Source organism: Ranitomeya imitator, chromosome 2 (assembly GCF_032444005.1).
Source record: "Ranitomeya imitator isolate aRanImi1 chromosome 2, aRanImi1.pri, whole genome shotgun sequence".
Lineage (NCBI taxonomy): Eukaryota > Metazoa > Chordata > Amphibia > Anura > Dendrobatidae > Ranitomeya > Ranitomeya imitator.
In genome coordinates, this window is record NC_091283.1 from 642,451,450 (window position 1) to 642,470,816 (window position 19,367).

The 19,367-nt window shown below is 45.3% G+C and overlaps 1 long non-coding RNA gene across 1 annotated transcript in view; it reads left to right on the forward strand.

Annotated features, from left to right (window-relative positions):
- Positions 1–1,574: 1,574 nt before the first annotated feature.
- LOC138665384 (uncharacterized) overlaps positions 1,575–19,367 on the forward strand; it is a 35,515-nt gene continuing 17,722 nt past the window's right edge. Inside the window, exon 1 of the long non-coding RNA XR_011318459.1 lies at positions 1,575–1,694. This is a non-coding gene — a long non-coding RNA (uncharacterized lncRNA). The remainder of the gene's footprint in view (positions 1,695–19,367) is intronic.

Here is a 19,367-nt window from a genome sequence, read left to right on the forward strand (position 1 = left end):
ACACCTTCCTGTCTGACCAGTGATGTCTGCGCCATTAACACCTTCCTGTCTGACCGGTGATGCCTACGCCATTAACACCTTCCTGTCTGACCGGTGATGTCTGCGCCATTAACACCTTCCTGTCTGACCGGTGATGCCTGCACCATTAACACCATCCTGTCTGATTGGTGATGTCTGCGCCATTAACACCTTCCTGTCTGACCGGTGATGCCTACGCCATTAACACCTTCCTGTCTGACCGGTGATGTCTGCGCCATTAACACCTTCCTGTCTGACCGGTGATGTCTGCGCCATTAACACCTTCCTGTCTGACCGGTGATGCCTGCGCCATTAACACCTTCCTGTCTGACCGGTGATGTCTGCGCCATTAACACCTTCCTGTCTGACCGGTGATGTCTGCGCCATTAACACCTTCCTGTCTGACCAGTGATGTCTGCGCCATTAACACCTTCCTGTCTGACCGGTGATGCCTGCGCCATTAACACCTTCCTGTCTGACCGGTGATGTCTGCGCCATTAACACCTTCCTGTCTGACCAGTGATGTCTGCGCCATTAACACCTTCCTGTCTGACCGGTGATGTCTGCGCCATTAACACCTTCCTGTCTGACCGGTGATGCCTGCACCATTAACACCATCCTGTCTGATTGGTGATGTCTGCGCCATTAACACCTTCCTGTCTGACCGGTGATGTCTGCGCCATTAACACCTTCCTGTCTGACCGGTGATGTCTGCGCCATTAACACCTTCCTGTCTGACCAGTGATGTCTGCGCCATTAACACCTTCCTGTCTGACCGGTGATGCCTACGCCATTAACACCTTCCTGTCTGACCGGTGATGTCTGCGCCATTAACACCTTCCTGTCTGACCGGTGATGCCTGCACCATTAACACCATCCTGTCTGATTGGTGATGTCTGCGCCATTAACACCTTCCTGTCTGACCGGTGATGTCTGCGCCATTAACACCTTCCTGTCTGACCGGTGATGTCTGCGCCATTAACACCTTCCTATCTGACCGGTGATGCCTGCGCCATTAACACCTTCCTGTCTGACCGGTGATGCCTGCGCCATTAACACCTTCCTGTCTGACCGGTGATGTCTGCGCCATTAACACCTTCCTATCTGACCGGTGATGCCTGCGCCATTAACACCTTCCTGTCTGACCGGTGATGTCTGCGCCATTAACACCTTCCTGTCTGACCGGTGATGTCTGCGCCATTATAACCTGCAGCATTTCCATAAAAAAAAAATCGGAAGAGGCGACTAGAATGGAGTCTGTATGAGGAGCTGAAGGAATCAACTCCGATCTAGTCACTTCAGCACTGAACCGCCTGCATCGCCTATGGTGAGATCCTCAAAATATCAACTCCGATCTAGTCCCTTCACTAGTGAGCACTCTACATCGGAGTGGCTAAAATGAGGAACAAAAAATCACCTCCGATCTAGACACAACCCTCCCTCCAGCAGCACAGCCGGGAGCCGCCCACACAGGTGACTGATCACATGGGCCTGACGTCATCAAAGGTCCTTCAGTCCATGAACTCAGCTGCCGTGAGTGGTAGTGAGGCTTGGAACGCAGACAGGAAGTGTATGATCACCTAACATCCGGTGTGTACTTCCTGACAGACCGGGGGCTGCCTCTGTCTATTAAATGTCTCCTCCGCTTCAGGGGTCGTAAATAGCGGCGGCTACAGGTGAGTGTGGAGGTCTGCAGCCACCGTACTATGGGCGGGGGTTCCCCTGCACACGGCAATTACAGGCTACGGTAATGTGGCTCCATCAATTGTTACTGCGCATTGTCAGCACAGAGGGGGCTGTACAGGTGTGTGTGTACAGCGAGGAGTCTGTGTGTGCACAGCGAGGAGTCTGTGTGTGCACAGCGAGGAGTCTGTGTGTGCACAGCGAGGAGTCTGTGTGTGCACAGCGAGGAGTCTGTGTGTGCACAGCGAGGAGTCTGTGTGTGCACAGCGAGGAGTCTGTGTGTGCACAGCGAGGAGTGTGTGTGTGCACAGCGAGGAGTCTGTGTGTGCACAGCGAGGAGTCTGTGTGTGCACAGCGAGGAGTCTGTGTGTGCACAGCGAGGAGTCTGTGTGTGCACAGCGAGGAGTCTGTGTGTGCACAGCGAGGAGTCTGTGTGTGTGCACAGCGAGGAGTCTGTGTGTGTGCACAGCGAGGAGTCTGTGTGTGTGCACAGCGAGGAGTCTGTGTGTGTGCACAGCGAGGAGTCTGTGTGTGTGCACAGCGAGGAGTCTGTGTGTGTGCACAGCGAGGAGTCTGTGTGTGTGCACAGCGAGGAGTCTGTGTGTGCACAGCGAGGAGTCTGTGTGTGCACAGCGAGGAGTCTGTGTGTGCGCACAGCGAGGAGTCTGTGTGTGCGCACAGCGAGGAGTCTGTGTGTGCGCACAGCGAGGAGTCTGTGTGTGCGCACAGCGAGGAGTCTGTGTGTGCGCACAGCGAGGAGTCTGTGTGTGCGCACAGCGAGGAGTCTGTGTGTGCGCACAGCGAGGAGTCTGTGTGTGCGCACAGCGAGGAGTCTGTGTGTGCGCACAGCGAGGAGTCTGTGTGTGCGCACAGCGAGGAGTCTGTGTGTGCGCACAGCGAGGAGTCTGTGTGTGCGCACAGCGAGGAGTCTGTGTGTGCGCACAGCGAGGAGTCTGTGTGTGCGCACAGCGAGGAGTCTGTGTGTGCGCACAGCGAGGAGTCTGTGTGTGCGCACAGCGAGGAGTCTGTGTGTGCGCACAGCGAGGAGTCTGTGTGTGCGCACAGCGAGGAGTCTGTGTGTGCGCACAGCGAGGAGTCTGTGTGTGCGCACAGCGAGGAGTCTGTGTGTGCGCACAGCGAGGAGTCTGTGTGTGCGCACAGCGAGGAGTCTGTGTGTGCGCACAGCGAGGAGTCTGTGTGTGCGCACAGCGAGGAGTCTGTGTGTGCGCACAGCGAGGAGTCTGTGTGTGCGCACAGCGAGGAGTCTGTGTGTGCGCACAGCGAGGAGTCTGTGTGTGCGCACAGCGAGGAGTCTGTGTGTGCGCACAGCGAGGAGTCTGTGTGTGCGCACAGCGAGGAGTCTGTGTGTGTGTGCACAGCGAGGAGTCTGTGTGTGTGTGCACAGCGAGGAGTCTGTGTGTGTGTGCACAGCGAGGAGTCTGTGTGTGTGTGCACAGCGAGGAGTCTGTGTGTGTGTGCACAGCGAGGAGTCTGTGTGTGTGTGCACAGCGAGGAGTCTGTGTGTGTGTGCACAGCGAGGAGTCTGTGTGTGTGTGTGCACAGCGAGGAGTCTGTGTGTGTGTGTGCACAGCGAGGAGTCTGTGTGTGTGTGTGCACAGCGAGGAGTGTGTGTGTGTGTGTGTGCACAGCGAGGAGTGTGTGTGTGTGTGTGCACAGCGAGGAGTGTGTGTGTGTGTGTGCACAGCGAGGAGTGTGTGTGTGTGTGTGCACAGCGAGGAGTGTGTGTGTGTGTGTGCACAGCGAGGAGTGTGTGTGTGTGTGTGCACAGCGAGGAGTGTGTGTGTGTACAGCGAGGAGTGTGTGTGTGTACAGCGAGGAGTGTGTGTGTGTACAGCGAGGAGTGTGTGTGTGTACAGCGAGGAGTCTGTGTGTGTGTGTGTGTGTGCGCGCACAGCGAGGAGTCTGTGTGATAGAGAATGTTTGTGCGCATTAGTGTGAGAGAGAATGTGTGTATAATAGTGAAATGATGAATGCGGTTTGGTGAGGAGCGCTAGGCTGGTAATGATAAGAGCCAGGAAGGATTAAAGGTACAAACCTTTATTGAATCATAAGTCCACAAAGTGTTTTAGCTGCGTTCTGCCATCTTCATCAGGTGGCATATCAATAATGGGGGCTAACAGGATATTTAAAAGAAGAGGAACCAATAAAAAAAAGGGGCAATTAATCAAACATTAATTACAAAGGAGGACCATATGCACCCCTAAGGTGCCAGAACATAATACATAAAAATGCAGCAAGAGCAATTATATCACATGAAGTAAAAAATACAAAATATGTTTGCTAAAAGATGGAAATAACAAATATAACATGATGAAAGTATGATTAATATTAAAAACAATAACAGAAAAAAATAAACCTATGAAAATAAAAAAGACTATCCAACAATGTTCGTAAGCTTTAGAGTAGACCCTCTGGGGCCAGTGTACCAAGTTTAAAAATCCAATCGTTTTCCCTGTTGATCAGGTACCTCAAACGGTCTGGGGCATTAGCGGGTATTTGATGAATAATAGTGAGACTCCAGTAACTAGGGTTCTATTGGTGAGTGACACAAATGCTTAGAAACACTGTGTAGTAAATAACCATTACGGATGTTTTGACGGTGTTTATTTAGGCGGGCATGCATTGTTTGAACTTTGCGACCCACATATTGTAAGCCACAAGTGCATTGTAACAGATAAAATAATTTGACTGGCAATCCACGTGACGCTTGATAGTATATTAAGTACCTGTTGTGTTTGATATTAATGGAGCCAAATCTTTTACAATGAAGGAACAACACAAACATTTAGGGGTCTTACATGCAAAACAACCAGGGTTTGAGGGGATGCTGATTGTAGGGGAGGAGTAATTGAGTGTGGTCTTACTAGGAGCCAACATGTTGCGTACATTGCGGTTTTTCCTAAAAATAATTTTTGGTTTCATCAGGAGATGTCTAGAAAATACTTGGTCACTTTTTTAAAATAAACCAGTGTTTTTTTAGCAATTCTCGGATGAAGCTACAGAAGTATTTGTAGGTAGTAACAAAACTCCACTTGGCTAAATTCAAAACAGTAGTATCTCTACTAGCATTTGAATTTATCTTGTTAATACAGTCTACTTGGGAAAAACTTTTAACCTTATGACATCTTGTAATAACCGTTTCGGATAGCCTCTCTGCTGGAAATGTTTTTTGAGTGCTTGAGATTCAGTTAGAAAATCACATTGATTAGTGCAGTTTTTCCGAATTCTCCAATATTGGCCGTAAGGCACATAAGTGATCCATTTAGGAAGATGGCCACTCTTAACCCCTTAGCGACCGCCGATACGCCTTTTAACGGCGGCCGCTAAGGGTACTTAAGCCACAGCGCCGTTAATTAACGGCGCTGTGGAAAAAGTACATAGCGCCCCCCAGAGGCCGATTTTCTCCGGGGTCTCGGCTGCCGGGGGTAGCCGAGACCCCAGAGAACATGATTCGGGTCGGTTTTCACCTTTTAACCGTTTACCGGCGATCGCAAAAAAAAAAAAAAAACGCATTAGTATTGTGTTTCTCTCCCCTCTGTGATCGGACATTAGAGAGGAGAGAAATAGGGTCCCCCGAGCCCCCCACGGTACCTTATGTACCGGAGAAGGTGCCTCCCCGGTCCCCGACCCTCCTCCTAGCTGTCCGGGCTCCAAAATGGCGGGCGCATGTGCAGATGCGCCCGCCAAAGCCTAGCTTCCCCCGGTGTATTGGGGTCTGTTTTTACAGACCCCCTGGAGCGATCGCAGACCCCCTGGAGCGATCGCAATCCCGGGGGTCTTTACAGACCTCCGGGATTGCGATCGCTGCAAATAGTTTGTAAAAAAAAAAAAAAAAAAAATGCTTTGGATTTCTCTCCCCTCTGATGTGATCGCACATCAGAGGGGAGAGAAATAGAGCCCCCGAGCCCCCCACCATACCTCCTCCTGATGTCCCCCTGTCCCCGGTCCACAGCCCATGGTCCCCGGTCCCCAGCCCACTGCTCCTGGCCCCCCTTCTTCTTCTCTGCTGGAAGAAAATGGCGGGTGCAGAGACCCAGCAACCTATGAGAATTTTCTCATTGGCTGCTGGGTTTTGATTACTGTAATATGTCCAATTACAGTGATCAAAACCCCAAATGTTTGATAAATATGGCAGCACTTGGGCTGTACCTCTCTCTTCTCTCCTTGTAGTTGTTCTAGGAGAGAAGAGAGAGAGACTACAGTTCAAGTGCTGCCCTGTCAGTTACAAAAAACATAATATCTGCCTCCGCCAGCATCCAATTTACCCACCCCCGTTCTCCGTAATCCCTGCATCATCAGCAGAGGATTATAAAAAAAAAGAAGAAGAAAAAATTATAATTTTTTTTTTAAATTTTTTTTTTTAGGGTTAGGGTTAGGGGAGGAATTAGATAAAATGGCCCGCAGAACTTTTAGCGCGGAGCAAGCTTACAGCCTGCTTTGCTCCGGCAGCGAAACAGATTCTGCCCCTGAAGCTGAGCAGTTTTCAGACAGTGATGACGACTCTTCCTCCACAGGATCCCCCAGCCCGGTGGTAGCGGAGTCGGTCGTCACTGCTGAAGCTTCAGAGGCAGGACCAAGTACCGCAGTCCCCCCCCCCGCTGTGGTATAATGACACCTCATTTTCCCCTCAAATTCCCCCTTTTTCTGCAGTCCCTGGAATAAAAGTAGATGTTGCCAATTTTACCCCCATTGATTTTTTTGAAATTTTCATTAGCCCCGAAGTCCTGCAATTAATCGTCCACCAAACTAACCTATATGCCCGGCAATATATTTCCCAAAAACCCACTGCCTTTCATTCCCGTTCCTGGATCCCCACAAATGTCCCCGAAATTAAAAAATTCTTAGGCCTCACCCTGAATATGGGTATAGTAAAAAAAACCCACTCTCCGCTGTTACTGGGCAACAAAAGCTGTCCACTGCACCCCTGTATTTGCAGCCATCATGTCCCGAGCCCGTTACGAAGCCCTGATGAGATTCCTCCACTTCAGTGACAATTCCCAAGCTCTCCCAAGAACTGACCCCAACTACGATCGGCTAAATAAATTAAGACCCCTAATTTCCCTCCTAAAAACTTCCTTTCTAAATTCCTATACCCCAGAGCAAAATATGGCAGTCGAAGAGTCCTTGATGAGCTACAAGGGCCGTCTTTCATTCCGCCAATTTATTCCCTCCAAGAGAGCCAAATACGGCGTAAAATTATATAAAGCTTGCGAGAGCTCATCAGGGTACACGTCCACCTTCCTAATTTACGAAGGTAGGGACCGCCAAGTAAACCCCCCAAACTGCCCCCAGACAATTGGTATCCCAGGCAAAATTGTCTGGGAGCTAATGACGCCCTTTCTCAATCAAGGGTACCACGTGTACACAGATAATTATTACACGAGTATCCCCCTATACAAATCCCTCCATGCTGCAAGTACAGGGGCCTGTGGGACAGTGAGGAAAAACAGAGTGGGGTTTCCGTCACAGTTGGTGTCCAGACGTTTGGAGAGGGGGGCGTCATTTTCACTTGCAAGCGACCAACTACTTGCAGTGAAGTGGAAAGACAGGAAGGACGTCTATATGCTTTCCACACTGCATACGGACACCACTGTGACGGTCAGAGAGAGGGGTGCCACCAGGGACAAAGAAAAACCTGTCTGCGTCACAGATTATAACAACCATATGGGTGGCGTAGACCTGTCAGACCAGGTTCTGCAACCATACCTGGTCAAGAGGAAGACCAGGGCGTGGTATAAAAAGGTGGGAATCTATCTAATTCAGACTGCCACCTACAACAGCTTTGTCCTATATAAAAAATCTCAAGGACCGCTAACTTTCCTGCACTTTCAGGAGAAAGTAGTAGAGAGCCTCATATTTGAGTCGATGGCACCGGGGGAAGCCTTCGACTCTGAGGATTCCCGGAGACTGTCAGAACGCCATTTTCCTCACCCTGTCCCTGTCACTCCCACCCAAAGGTATCCTCAAAAAAGGTGCCGAGTTTGCAGAAAGCATGGCAGGCGGAGTGATTCCCGATTCTATTGCCCCACATGCCCATCCCAACCAGGCCTTTGTATCTCCCCCTGTTTTGAGACCTACCACACCACCTACAATTATTAGTTTGCTTTTTTTCAATAATTTTTATTTTCTGCTTAGTGGCCCCAGTAGTACAATTTGGAACAATTGATAAATAATATTTTAATTAGTAGATCCCATTTTACCCCATTTCACAATTAATTCCAGAACTTGATCAATCCCATACCAAACTACTATCCCAACAAATTCTCGTCCACGTACCCACGTCTGTACGCTCTAGAGTGTGGACCCCACAAATGTTCTTGCAAAGTCAGGTCATCTGAAAATTCTACGACTCGATCAATCCCATACCAAACTACTATTCCAACAAATTCTCGTCCACGTACCTATGTCAATAAGCGTTAGAATGTGGACCCCAGAAATGATCATGAAAAGTGAGATTATCTGAAAATGAATTCTAGGATTTGATTACTCACAAACATTTTTGACCATTTATCTAACTTTGACTGTTTTTATAACTGTCTTGCTACACAAAACTTTGGCTTCCATTTATATTACTTATATTTATGTTGATGATACGGGCATGATCATTTTATTGTAGGATTTCTAAAAAATGAGGAAGTTCCGTACTTATACACTATGGGCTTTACTTTATGGTTCTTGCCGAACCTCTGGTACCAGACAATACTTTCTATAGAGAACTGGTTGTTTTGTGCATATAGCGGTTCTGACCTTGACGGGTGGGAGCTTGCTATGGTGTACCACGTCTATTGGCACATTCGTCTCTCATATAGGGATTGATGGAGCTAAAAGGACGTTGTACGACCAGTCTCTGAAAGTGTCTGCCATTCTAGCCCTGATGGTGTTCTTTCATCTTTGGAACAAACTCCGCTTTGCCACATAGTTGGCTGCATTTTCCTACACATTTTGCCCTTCATTCCAGTACAGTTTATTCTTCCTGCTACAATATACGCAAATGCGGGACAACTGTTTTGTTAGCAAGACCAATTTTATAGTCAGCCATTGTGTTTTAGGAGCATGCCTCCCTCTGTGAGTAATAATTCCTGGAAGGATTTTCCTTTTTGCTCAATGTCTCTAGAAGCTTTGAATGGGTCTTGGATCTTCAATTTCAAATAAAGCCAAATTTGTCACATTGTGCCCCTTTCTGTCCAAGCCCTGCCATTTGTCCAAACAGAACTTTTTTACTACATATGGGATATCGCTGCACTCATAATAAAGTGGGTAACGAATTGTGGGGTCCACTTTTTGATGATGTTTCTGAAAAAGTCAGACATTCAGGTCTAAAACAAGATTCTCGTGGAAAAAAATGAAATTTTTTCAATATGACGACCTAATGTTATCAAACTCTGTGTCATACATGTGGGTTCAAATTGCTCAATATACCCCTGATTAAAATCTTTGAGGGGTGTAGTTTCCAAAACGGGGTCAGTTGTGGGGGGTTTCTGCTGTTAGGCACATCTACAAACCCAAAATGGCATCCGCTCTGACAATTAAGAGATTAAAAAGTCAAACGGCGCACCTTCCCTTCCAAGCTCCGCAGTGCGCTCAAACAGAGGTTTACCCCCACATACGGGGTATCGACATACTCAGGACAAATTGCACAACAACTTTTGGGGTCCATTTTGTCTTGCTACCCTTGGGAAAATAAAAAATTGGGGGTGAAAAGATCATTTTTGTGAAAAAAAAAATGATTTTTAATTTTTTCGGCTCTACGTTATAAACTTGTGTGAAGCACTTGGGGGTTCAAAGTGTTGACCACACACCTAGATAAGTTCCTTAGGGGGTCTAGTTTCCAAAATGGTGTCACTTGTGGGGGGTTTCCACTGTTTAGGCACATCAGGGGCTCTCCAAACGCGACATGGTGTCCGATCTCAATTCCAGGGAATTCTATGTTGGAAAAGCCAAATGGCGCTCCTTCCCTCCTGAGCTCTACTGTGCACCCAAACAGTGGTCCCTCCTCACATATGGGGTATCGGCATTCTCCGGACAAATTGCACAACAAATTATGTGGTTCATTTTCTTTTTTTACACATGTGAAAATAAAAAAAATTGGTTCTGAAGTAAAATATTTGTGAAAAAAAGTAAAATGTTCATTTTTTCCTTCCACATTGCTTCAGTTCCTGTGCAGCAACTGAAGGGTTAATAAACTTCTTGAATGTGGTTTTGCGCACCTTGAGGGGTGCAGTTTTTAGAATGGTGTCAATTTTGGGCATTTTCTGCTACATAGACCCCTCAAACTGACTTCAAATGTGAGGTGGTCCCTAAAAAAAATGGTTTTGTAAATTTTGCTGTAAAAATAAGAAATTGCTGGTCAAATTTTAACCCTTATAACTCCATAATTTTTTTTTTTTTCCAAAATTGTGCTGATGTAAAGTAGACATATGGGAAATGTTATTTATTGACCATTTTGTGTGACATATCTCTTTGATGTAAGGGAATAAAAATTCAAATGTTGAAAATTGCGAAATTTTCAAAATTTTCGCCATATTTCCGTTTTTTTAATAAATAAAAGCAAGTAATATCAAAAAAATGTTACCACTGACATGAAGTACAATATGTCACGAAAAAACAATCTCAGAATCAGCGGCATCCGTTGAAGCGTTCCAGAGTTATAACCTCATAAAGTGACAGTGGTCAGAATTGTAAAAATTGGCTCGGTCATTAAGTACCAAATTGGCTGTCACTAAGGGGTTAAAATGGAGGTAATTCATCCACCCAGCTTACCTGCTTTGTCTGTCTATGAAGTGCATATAGTACATCACCCGACTTTCCTCTGCTCCTAGTATTCACATGGTTTGTCTTTCAACTAACCCCCTCTTTACCCCAGTGTTATTTATGTTTGTTTACTTTGGCTTGATTATATGCATCTTGTCCACTCTTAATTCTCTGACCAAGATGAGCAGAGACCACTCCTCTCTGCTTCACACCTGAATACACTTTGTAGCACATATATTGCATAACACAAGTCTGCCAAGACTTTAGTTTGCAGTGTGTAACCTATAAGTGTGTCATAGAAGTGTGAAGATTAGTGTAGAATTAAAACCAGAATTGAACCGAAGGTAACTGGCCAGTCACTGTAAACAATGTTTCTCTTTGTTTTCACTCTCACCCCTATAATCCTTCACTTTCTGGTAACCCCCCTAATCCCTACACCTAGTAAGGAACTGTTCATCTCTTCTTCAATCCTCCCCATCCATCTCGCCTCCTCTGAACTGTTCCTCAACAGACAATCCTCTGTCTCCAAGCACAGACAGCCCCCTCATGCCCTCTCCTGCTCCCACCTGCTAACTCTTTCTCTGCTCCTCACTGCTGGTGATATCTCTCCAAATCCTGTTCCTCCTCACCACATCCCCACAGTCAGTTCTATCTCCCATCCACGCTCTATCACAACCTTCCATAACCTCTCTAACCTTATACCCATTCACCCAGCCCCCGCTTCCCTAGTCCCACTAACAGGAGCTCTGTGGAAGACTTGCTCTGTCTGCAACAAGCTTTCCTACATCCATGATTTTTTTGTTACTACTAAACTTTCCTTACTCGCCATCACCGAAACCTGGCTCACCCCTTCTGACACAGCCTCTCATGCTGCACTTTCGTATGGTGGCTTCCACCTTTCTCACACACCCCACCCCAGCAGCAAGCATGGCGGAGGAGTTGGTTTTCTCCTGTCAGATAACTGCTCCTTCACCCCAATCCCACTGCCACCCTCTGTTACCCTCCCTTCCTTTGAGGTGCACTCTGTGCGCATCTACTCCCCCTCCAACTGGCTGTTATTTACTGCCCCCCCAGGGCCAGTCACCACCTTCTTTGACCACTTCACCACCTGGCTACTTCATTTCTTTTCTGGGGACATCCCCCTATCATTTCAGCTGCCACTAAACGTCTATCTCTCACTTCCTCCTCAAAAAGCTCTCTCTTGACTCAATGGTCTTCTGCAGCCACTCACAAAGATGGTCACACACTGGACCTCATCTTCACCCGCCTCTGCTCCCTATATAACCTCCATAACTCACCTCTTCCTCTTTCTGACCACAACCTACTCACATTCTCTTCCCTCTCCACTCCTTGTCTAAAATCCCCACCCCACAAACATGCACACCCTCGCAGAAATCTTAAACACCTTGATCTACACTCACTCTCTGAATCCCTCCTCCCTTCTCAGACATACGTTCCCTACACAATGCAGATGACGCTGCCGCTCTATATAACACCACAATAGCTCTAGCTTTGGAATCTGTTGCCTCTCTCACACATACCAAAGCTCACAAAATCAACAGACAGCTCTGGCACACCAGCCTGACCAAAGAACTGAGGTGAGCTTCCAGGGCTGCTGAGCGGAGATGGAAAAGATCCCACTCCAACGAGCACTTTATAGCATTCAAACAGTCCCACACTACTTTCAAGACCACACTCGCCACAGCTAAACAAACCTATTTCTCTTCTCTCATATCATCCCTGTCTCACAACCCTAAACATTTATTCAACACCTTCAATTCTCTCCTCCGTCCCCCAGCACCTCCTCCCTCCCCACTCATCTCAGCTGAAGACTTTGCCTCATTTTTCAAGCAGAAGATTGAGAACATCTGTGACAGTTTTGGTCAACAACCCCCAGAGCCCTTCCTCCCAACTTCCCAGCCCTCCACCTCCAAAATCATCTTCTCCACCATTACTGAAGATTGACTCTCCACTCTACTCTCAAGATCGACTCTCCACTCTACTCTCAAGATCGCATCTCACCAACTGTGCACTTGACCCGATCCCATCCCACTTCATCCCAAACGTCGTCACAGTGTTCGTCACAACCTTAACCCATCTCTTCAACCTATCACTAACAACTGGAGTTTTCCCCTCAAGCTTTAAACATGCCTCAATTACACCTATCCTCAAAAAGCTCTCTCTTGACCCATCCTCTGTATCTAGCTCTCGCCCTTTATCACTTCTCCCCTATGCTTCAAAACTACTGGAACAACACGTCCATCTTGAACTGTCTTCCCATCTCTCTTCCTTCTCCCTCTTGGACCGCTTACAGTCTGGCTTCCGGTCACACCACTCCACTGAAACTGCTCTAACTAAGGTCACCAATAACCTATTACCCAGCAAGAGCAAGTAACACTACTGTCCTCCTCCTCCTCCTGGACCTGTTCTCTGCCTTTGACACAGTGGACCATTTCCTATTACTACAGATCCTCTCATCCCTTGGCATCACAGACTTAGCCCTATCCTGGATCTCTTCATACCTAACAGACCGGACATTCAGCGTCTCCCACTCATACACCACCTCCTCACCTCACCCCCTATCTGTCGGAGTCCTGCAAGGTTCAGTTCTAGGGCCCTTGCTCTTCTCCATTTACACCTTCGGCCTGGGACAGCTCATAGAATCTCACGGCTTTCAGTATCATCTCTATGCTGATGACACACAGATCTACATCTCTGGACTAGATATCACCTCCCTACTAACCAGAATCCCTCAATGTCTGTCCGCTGTTACATCCTTCTTCTCCACTAGATTTCTAAAACTTAATATGGACAAAACAGAATTAATTATCTTTCCCCCATCTCATGCAACCCCCCCAATGGACCTATCAATTACATTAAACTGCTGCCCACTCTCCCCAGTCCCACAAGCTCGCTGCCTCGGGGTAATCCTTAACACTGATCCTCCTTCAAACGACATATCCAAGCCCTTTCCACTTCCTGCCGCCTTCAACTCAAAAATATTTCACGGATCCGTACATTCCTAAACCAGAAATCTGCAAAAACCCTAGTCCATGCTCTCATCATCTCTCGCCTTGACTACTGCAACCTCCTGCTCTGTGGCCTCCCCTCGAACACTCTCGCACCCCTCCAATGTATTCTAAACTCTGCTGCCCGACTAATCCACCTGTCCCCCCGCTATTCCCCGGCCTTTCCCCTCTGTCAATCCCTACACTGGCTCCCCATTGTCCAGAGACTCCAGTACAAAACCCTAAACATGACATACAAAGCCATCCACAACCTGTCTCCTCCATACATCTGCAACCTCGTCTCCTGGTACTTTCCTGCACGCAACCTCCGATCCTAACAAAATTTCCTTCTCTACTCCCCTCTTATCTCCTCTTCCCACAATCGCATACAAGATTTCTCTCGCGCATCACCCCCACTCTGGAACTCTCTACCACAACACATCAAACTCTCGCCTACCAACGAAACCTTCAAAAAGAACCTGAAGACCCACCTCTTCAGACAAGCCTACAACCTGCAGTAACCACCGATCGACCAAACCGCTGCACGACCAGCTTTACCCTAACCTACTGTATTCTCACCCATCCCTTGTAAATTGTGAGCCCTCGCGGGCAGGGTCCTCTCTCCTCCTGTACCAGTTGTGACCTGTATTGTTTAAGATTATTGTACTTGTTTTTATTATGTATACCCCTCCTCACATGTAAAGCGCCATGGAATAAATGGTGCTATAATAATAAATAATTAATAACTGTTAACGTCAACATGTTTAAAATGTGTAGAGGTTGTAAATTTACCGGTTGAAATCTACTTTTACCAACAAATCAAGAAATTGGATATCTGTGTCAGTGTATCTGAAAAAGATAGGCCCCATGGGTTTTCATTCAGAGTCTCATTGAATTTTAAAGCCTCCTGCTTAGATCCTGTCCACATCAGAAAAAAAGTAATCAATAAAACGACGGTAAAATGCTATTGGCTTTTGTGCCAGAGGAGATTGCGCGATGAAGATGGACTCGAATGCCCCATGAATAAATTGGCTTAACTTGGTGCAAATCTCGTTCCCATCGCGCAGCCCTTAATCCGGCAGTAAAGACTTCTCAAATGAAAACCCGTTATTATTGAGAATGAAAACTATAGCTGTCTCTAAAAATTCCCTTTGAGCGGGAGGTAGTTGGTCATCCAGTAAAGAAAAAACAAAAAACCAAACAAAAAACCCCCTTTTTTATGGCTTCCATACCTAAATTATGGGGTATTTTGCTGTATAAGGCACTAACATCCATGGTGAGGAGAATACATTTTGTTAAAAGGGGAATAGACTGAAGATGTCAAATAAGCTGAGCAGAGTCTCTTAGATAAGAATCTACAGGGTTAGGTCTGTTAAACTTTCACATTTTATTAGAAAAAATCTTTAAAATAATCCATTTAGCATAAAGTCGCAATTCTCCAAATTGGGAAGAGTTCTCTGGGCAGATGCATTTCGAACCTAACGATTCTTAATCCTAGCATACCATCCTGAACAAAAAAAACAACTATCTACTATATAATTGTCTAAGGGTCACTTCCGTCTTTCTGTCCTTCTGTCTGTCTGTCACGGATATTCATTGGTCGTGGCCTCTGTCTCTCATGGAATCCAAGTCGCTGATTGGTCGTGGCTTTTTTTCTGCAACCAATCAGCGACAGGCACAGTCCGGAAGAAAATGGCCGCTCCTTACTCCCTGCAGTCATTGCCCGACGCCCGCATACTCCCCTCCAGCCACCGCTAACACAAGGTTAATGCCGGCGGTAACAGACCGCGTTATGCCGCGGGTAACGCACTCCGTTACCGCCGCTATTAACCCTGTGTTTCCTCAACTTTTTACTATTGATGCTGCCTATGCGGCATCAATAGTAAAAAAATCTAATGTTAAAAATAATTTAACCCCTTAGTGACCGAGCCAAATTTTTTAAATCTGACCAGTGTCACTTTATGTGGTAATAACTTTGCAACGCTTCAACAAATCCCAGTGATTTTGAGATTGTTTTTTCGTGACACATTATACTTTATGATAATGGTAAATTTTGTTCAACATTTTTTGTGTTTATTTATAAAAAATATCAAAAATTTGAGAAAAATTTAAAAAAATTAGCAATTTTCTAAATTTGAATGATTATCCCTTTAATCCAGATAGTCATACAACAGCAAACCATTAATAAATAACATTTCCCACATGTCTGCTTTACATCAGCACCATTTGTAAAATGTTATTTTATTTTGTTAGCATTTTAGGAGGTTTAAAAATGTAGCAGCAATTTTTCATTTTTTGAAAGAAATTTACAAAATTTATTTTTTTAGGGACTTATCCATGTTTGAAGTGACTTTAGGGGTCCCATATATTGGGAAACCCACAAACGTGATACCATTTTAAAAACAGCACCCCTAAACATATTGAAAACTGCTGTCAGGTAGCTTATTAACCCTTCAGGTGCTTTACAGGAATTAATGCAAAGTGGCATGACAGAAATGAAAATGTGTATTTTTACCACTTAAATGTTGCTAACTTCTAAACAGATTACTATAGCCGGCAGACTCTAAGGCCGCTATTTGGTCATGAATTGCCATCGCAAACATCAGGACAACAAAATCATGATCTGAGGGCACCAATTGTGACAAAGAAGAAGCCCCCACACTCTGTTAACCATTTATAATGATGTAGTCACTATTGACAGCAGCATCTAAGGGGTTAAACAGATTTAGATGGTGCAAATACTGATCGTGGCTGGTACAGCAAGTTGTCAGCTATAGTGTACAACCGACAGATGCTGGATTGTCATCTGTATGGGGAGGCTATTCTCTTATATCTCAGGTCAGTTAAAAGACGTATTGGCGGTCATTAAGGGGTTAAAAAAACCTGCTATACTCACCCTCCGTTGTCCGCAGAGCCGGCCGCCATCTTCCGTTCCCGGCGATGCATTGTGAAATTACCCAGAAGACTTAGCGGCCTCGCGAGACCGCTAAGTCATCTGGCTAATTTCGCAATGCATCCTGGGAACGGAAGATGGCGGCAGCCGCGCGCTCATCGCCTGCACCAGATCCGAAGGTGAGTATCTTAGAACTGCAAGGGGCCCTCGGATCCGAAGGTATGTTTATTTTTTATTTTTTAACCTGTGACGTACGTGGCTGGGCAATATACTACGTAGCTGGGCAATATACTACTTGACTCTGTGCTGTATACTACGTCGCTGTGCAATATACTACGCCACTGGGCAATATACTACGGGGCTGGGCAATATACAACGTGGCTGGGCAATATACTATACTATGTATATAATATATCTATCATTATATACTCGCCTTCCGCCGCGTTTCCCGCTCCTCGCGACGCTCCGGTAACTGCTCCATGCAAGCGGCAGGTTCCGATGGCAAGGCTGGTATGCGACAAGGACCTGCCATGACGTCACGGTTATGTGACCGCGACCTCATCACAGGTCCTGCGCGAGAAGGACCTGCCATGACGTCACGGTCATGTGACCGCGACCTCATCACAGGTCCTGCGCTACCAACCCTGGGACCGGAAGCTGCCGAGTGCACCGCACATGCACAGGCGACATGACTACAAGGGCTCCCTCGGAAGGTGAGTATATGTTTGTTTTTTATTTTTTAACCTGTGACATACGTCGCTGTGCAATATACTACTTGGCTCTGTGCTGTATACTACGTGGCTGGGCAATATACTACGTGGCTGTGCAATATACTACGTGGACATGCATATTCTAGAATACCCGATGCGTTAGAATCGGGCCACCATCTAGTATATATATATATATATAATCTCTCACATCCTATCCCAGTCATGTGATTGTTGCCACATAATCACTAATCGTATTCTTCACCTGTTGAAAAATGTCTGTTTTTAGTTAACTTACAATATAAGCTAAATAAAATAATATAATGAAACACCTATAAACACAAGAGACATGATTCAAATGGCAAAAGAAAAAATGTGAAAGTTTTTAGCAGACAGCCTGAGCTGGATTACCTATTGGATTGATTGTTTTTTCCTGCTGCACTGCAGTTTCCGTCCTCGGAGTCCCGGATACTTGGATGGGTGAGCTGACTTTTTTGCTTTTTCTTATAACTCTGGAACGTTTCAATGGATCCCACTGATTCCGGGATTTTTTTTTTGTGACATATTGTACTTTATTGTAGTGGTACATTTCTTCTTTATGACTTGCTTTTTTGTTGTAAAAAAAAAAAAAAAAAAAAAAAATCAGAAGGAAATTTGGCGAAAATTTTGCAATTATCAAACTTTGAATTCTTATGCCCTTAAATTAGAGAGTTAGGTAACACAGAATACCGTATATACTCGAGTATAAGCCGACCCGAGTATAAGCCGAGACCCCTAATTTTGCCACAAAAAACTGGGAAAACTTAATGACTCGAGTATAAGCCTAGGGTGGAAAATGCAGCAGCTACTGGTACATGTCAAAAGTTAAAATAGATACCAATAAAAGCAAGATTAATTGAGACATCAGTAGGTTACGTGTCTTTGAATATCCATATTGAATCAGGAGCCCCATATAATGCTACATACAGTTCATGATGGCCCCATAAGATGCTCCATAATAAAATATGCTCCATAATAAAATATGCCCCATAAAATGCTCCATAAAGTTTATGATGGGCCCCATAAGATGCTCCATAGATAATGTGCCCCATACAATGCTGCATAGGCTGATTATGGCCCCATAAGATGCTTCATAGAAACATTTGCCCCATAGCCGGCTACTGCTATTTAAAAAAAATAAATAAATCACATACTCACCTCTTGTCCTGAGCAGTCCCCCGGCACTTGCAATATTCACCTGTCCGCGTTCCACCACTGGGCGCCGCTGTGTCTTCCGCGTCCTCCGCAGTGACTGTAAAGGTCAATTGCGTCATTGCGCCCTCTGACCCGTACGTCACAGGCAGAGGACACAGAAGACACAGCGGCGCCCAGCGGTGGAACGCAGACAAGTGAATATTGCTCAATACTCACCCTCCAGTCCCCATTATACTCACCTGCTCCCGGCGCGGTCCCTGGCAGCTTCTCACTGATCTTCGGCGCCCGCAGCTTTTTTCTGTGTTCAGCGGTCAGATCGTACCGCTCAGTAAAGTAATGTATATTACAAATCAACTGCAGGTGAAGAATTGTGTGTTTTGTTTTTTTTTTTGCATTGTTCCTCATGCAGTAGAAGTGATTAGATGATTTTATTCTTTGGGTTGGTGTGGTTACAGCAATGCCGGATTTACATTATGTTTTTATGTTTGGCTGTTGTCACACATGAAAAGATGCTTTTTAATGCAAAAACTAGGTTTTGAATCCCCATATTTTGAGAGCTATAATTTTTCATTATTTTTGCCGACATTTTTTTTTTTTTAAATGTTCCACGTGTGGTAAAATTGTTAAGGCAGCTTTATTATTTGGGCTAGTACTAGTACAGATATATATATATATATATATATATATATATATATATATATATATATATATATATATATATATATATATATATATATATATATATATATATATATATATACAGGTCCTTCTCAAAAAATTAGCATATAGTGTTAAATTTCATTATTTACCATAATGTAATGATTACAATTAAACTTTCATATATTATAGATTCATTATCCACCAACTGAAATTTGTCAGGTCTTTTATTGTTTTAATACTGATGATTTTGGCATACAACTCCTGATAACCCAAAAAACCTGTCTCAATAAATTAGCATATCAAGAAAAGGTTCTCTAAACGACCTATTACCCTAATCTTCTGAATCAACTAATTTACTCTAAACACATGCAAAAGATACCTGAGGCTTTTATAAACTCCCTGCCTGGTTCATTACTCAAAACCCCCATCATG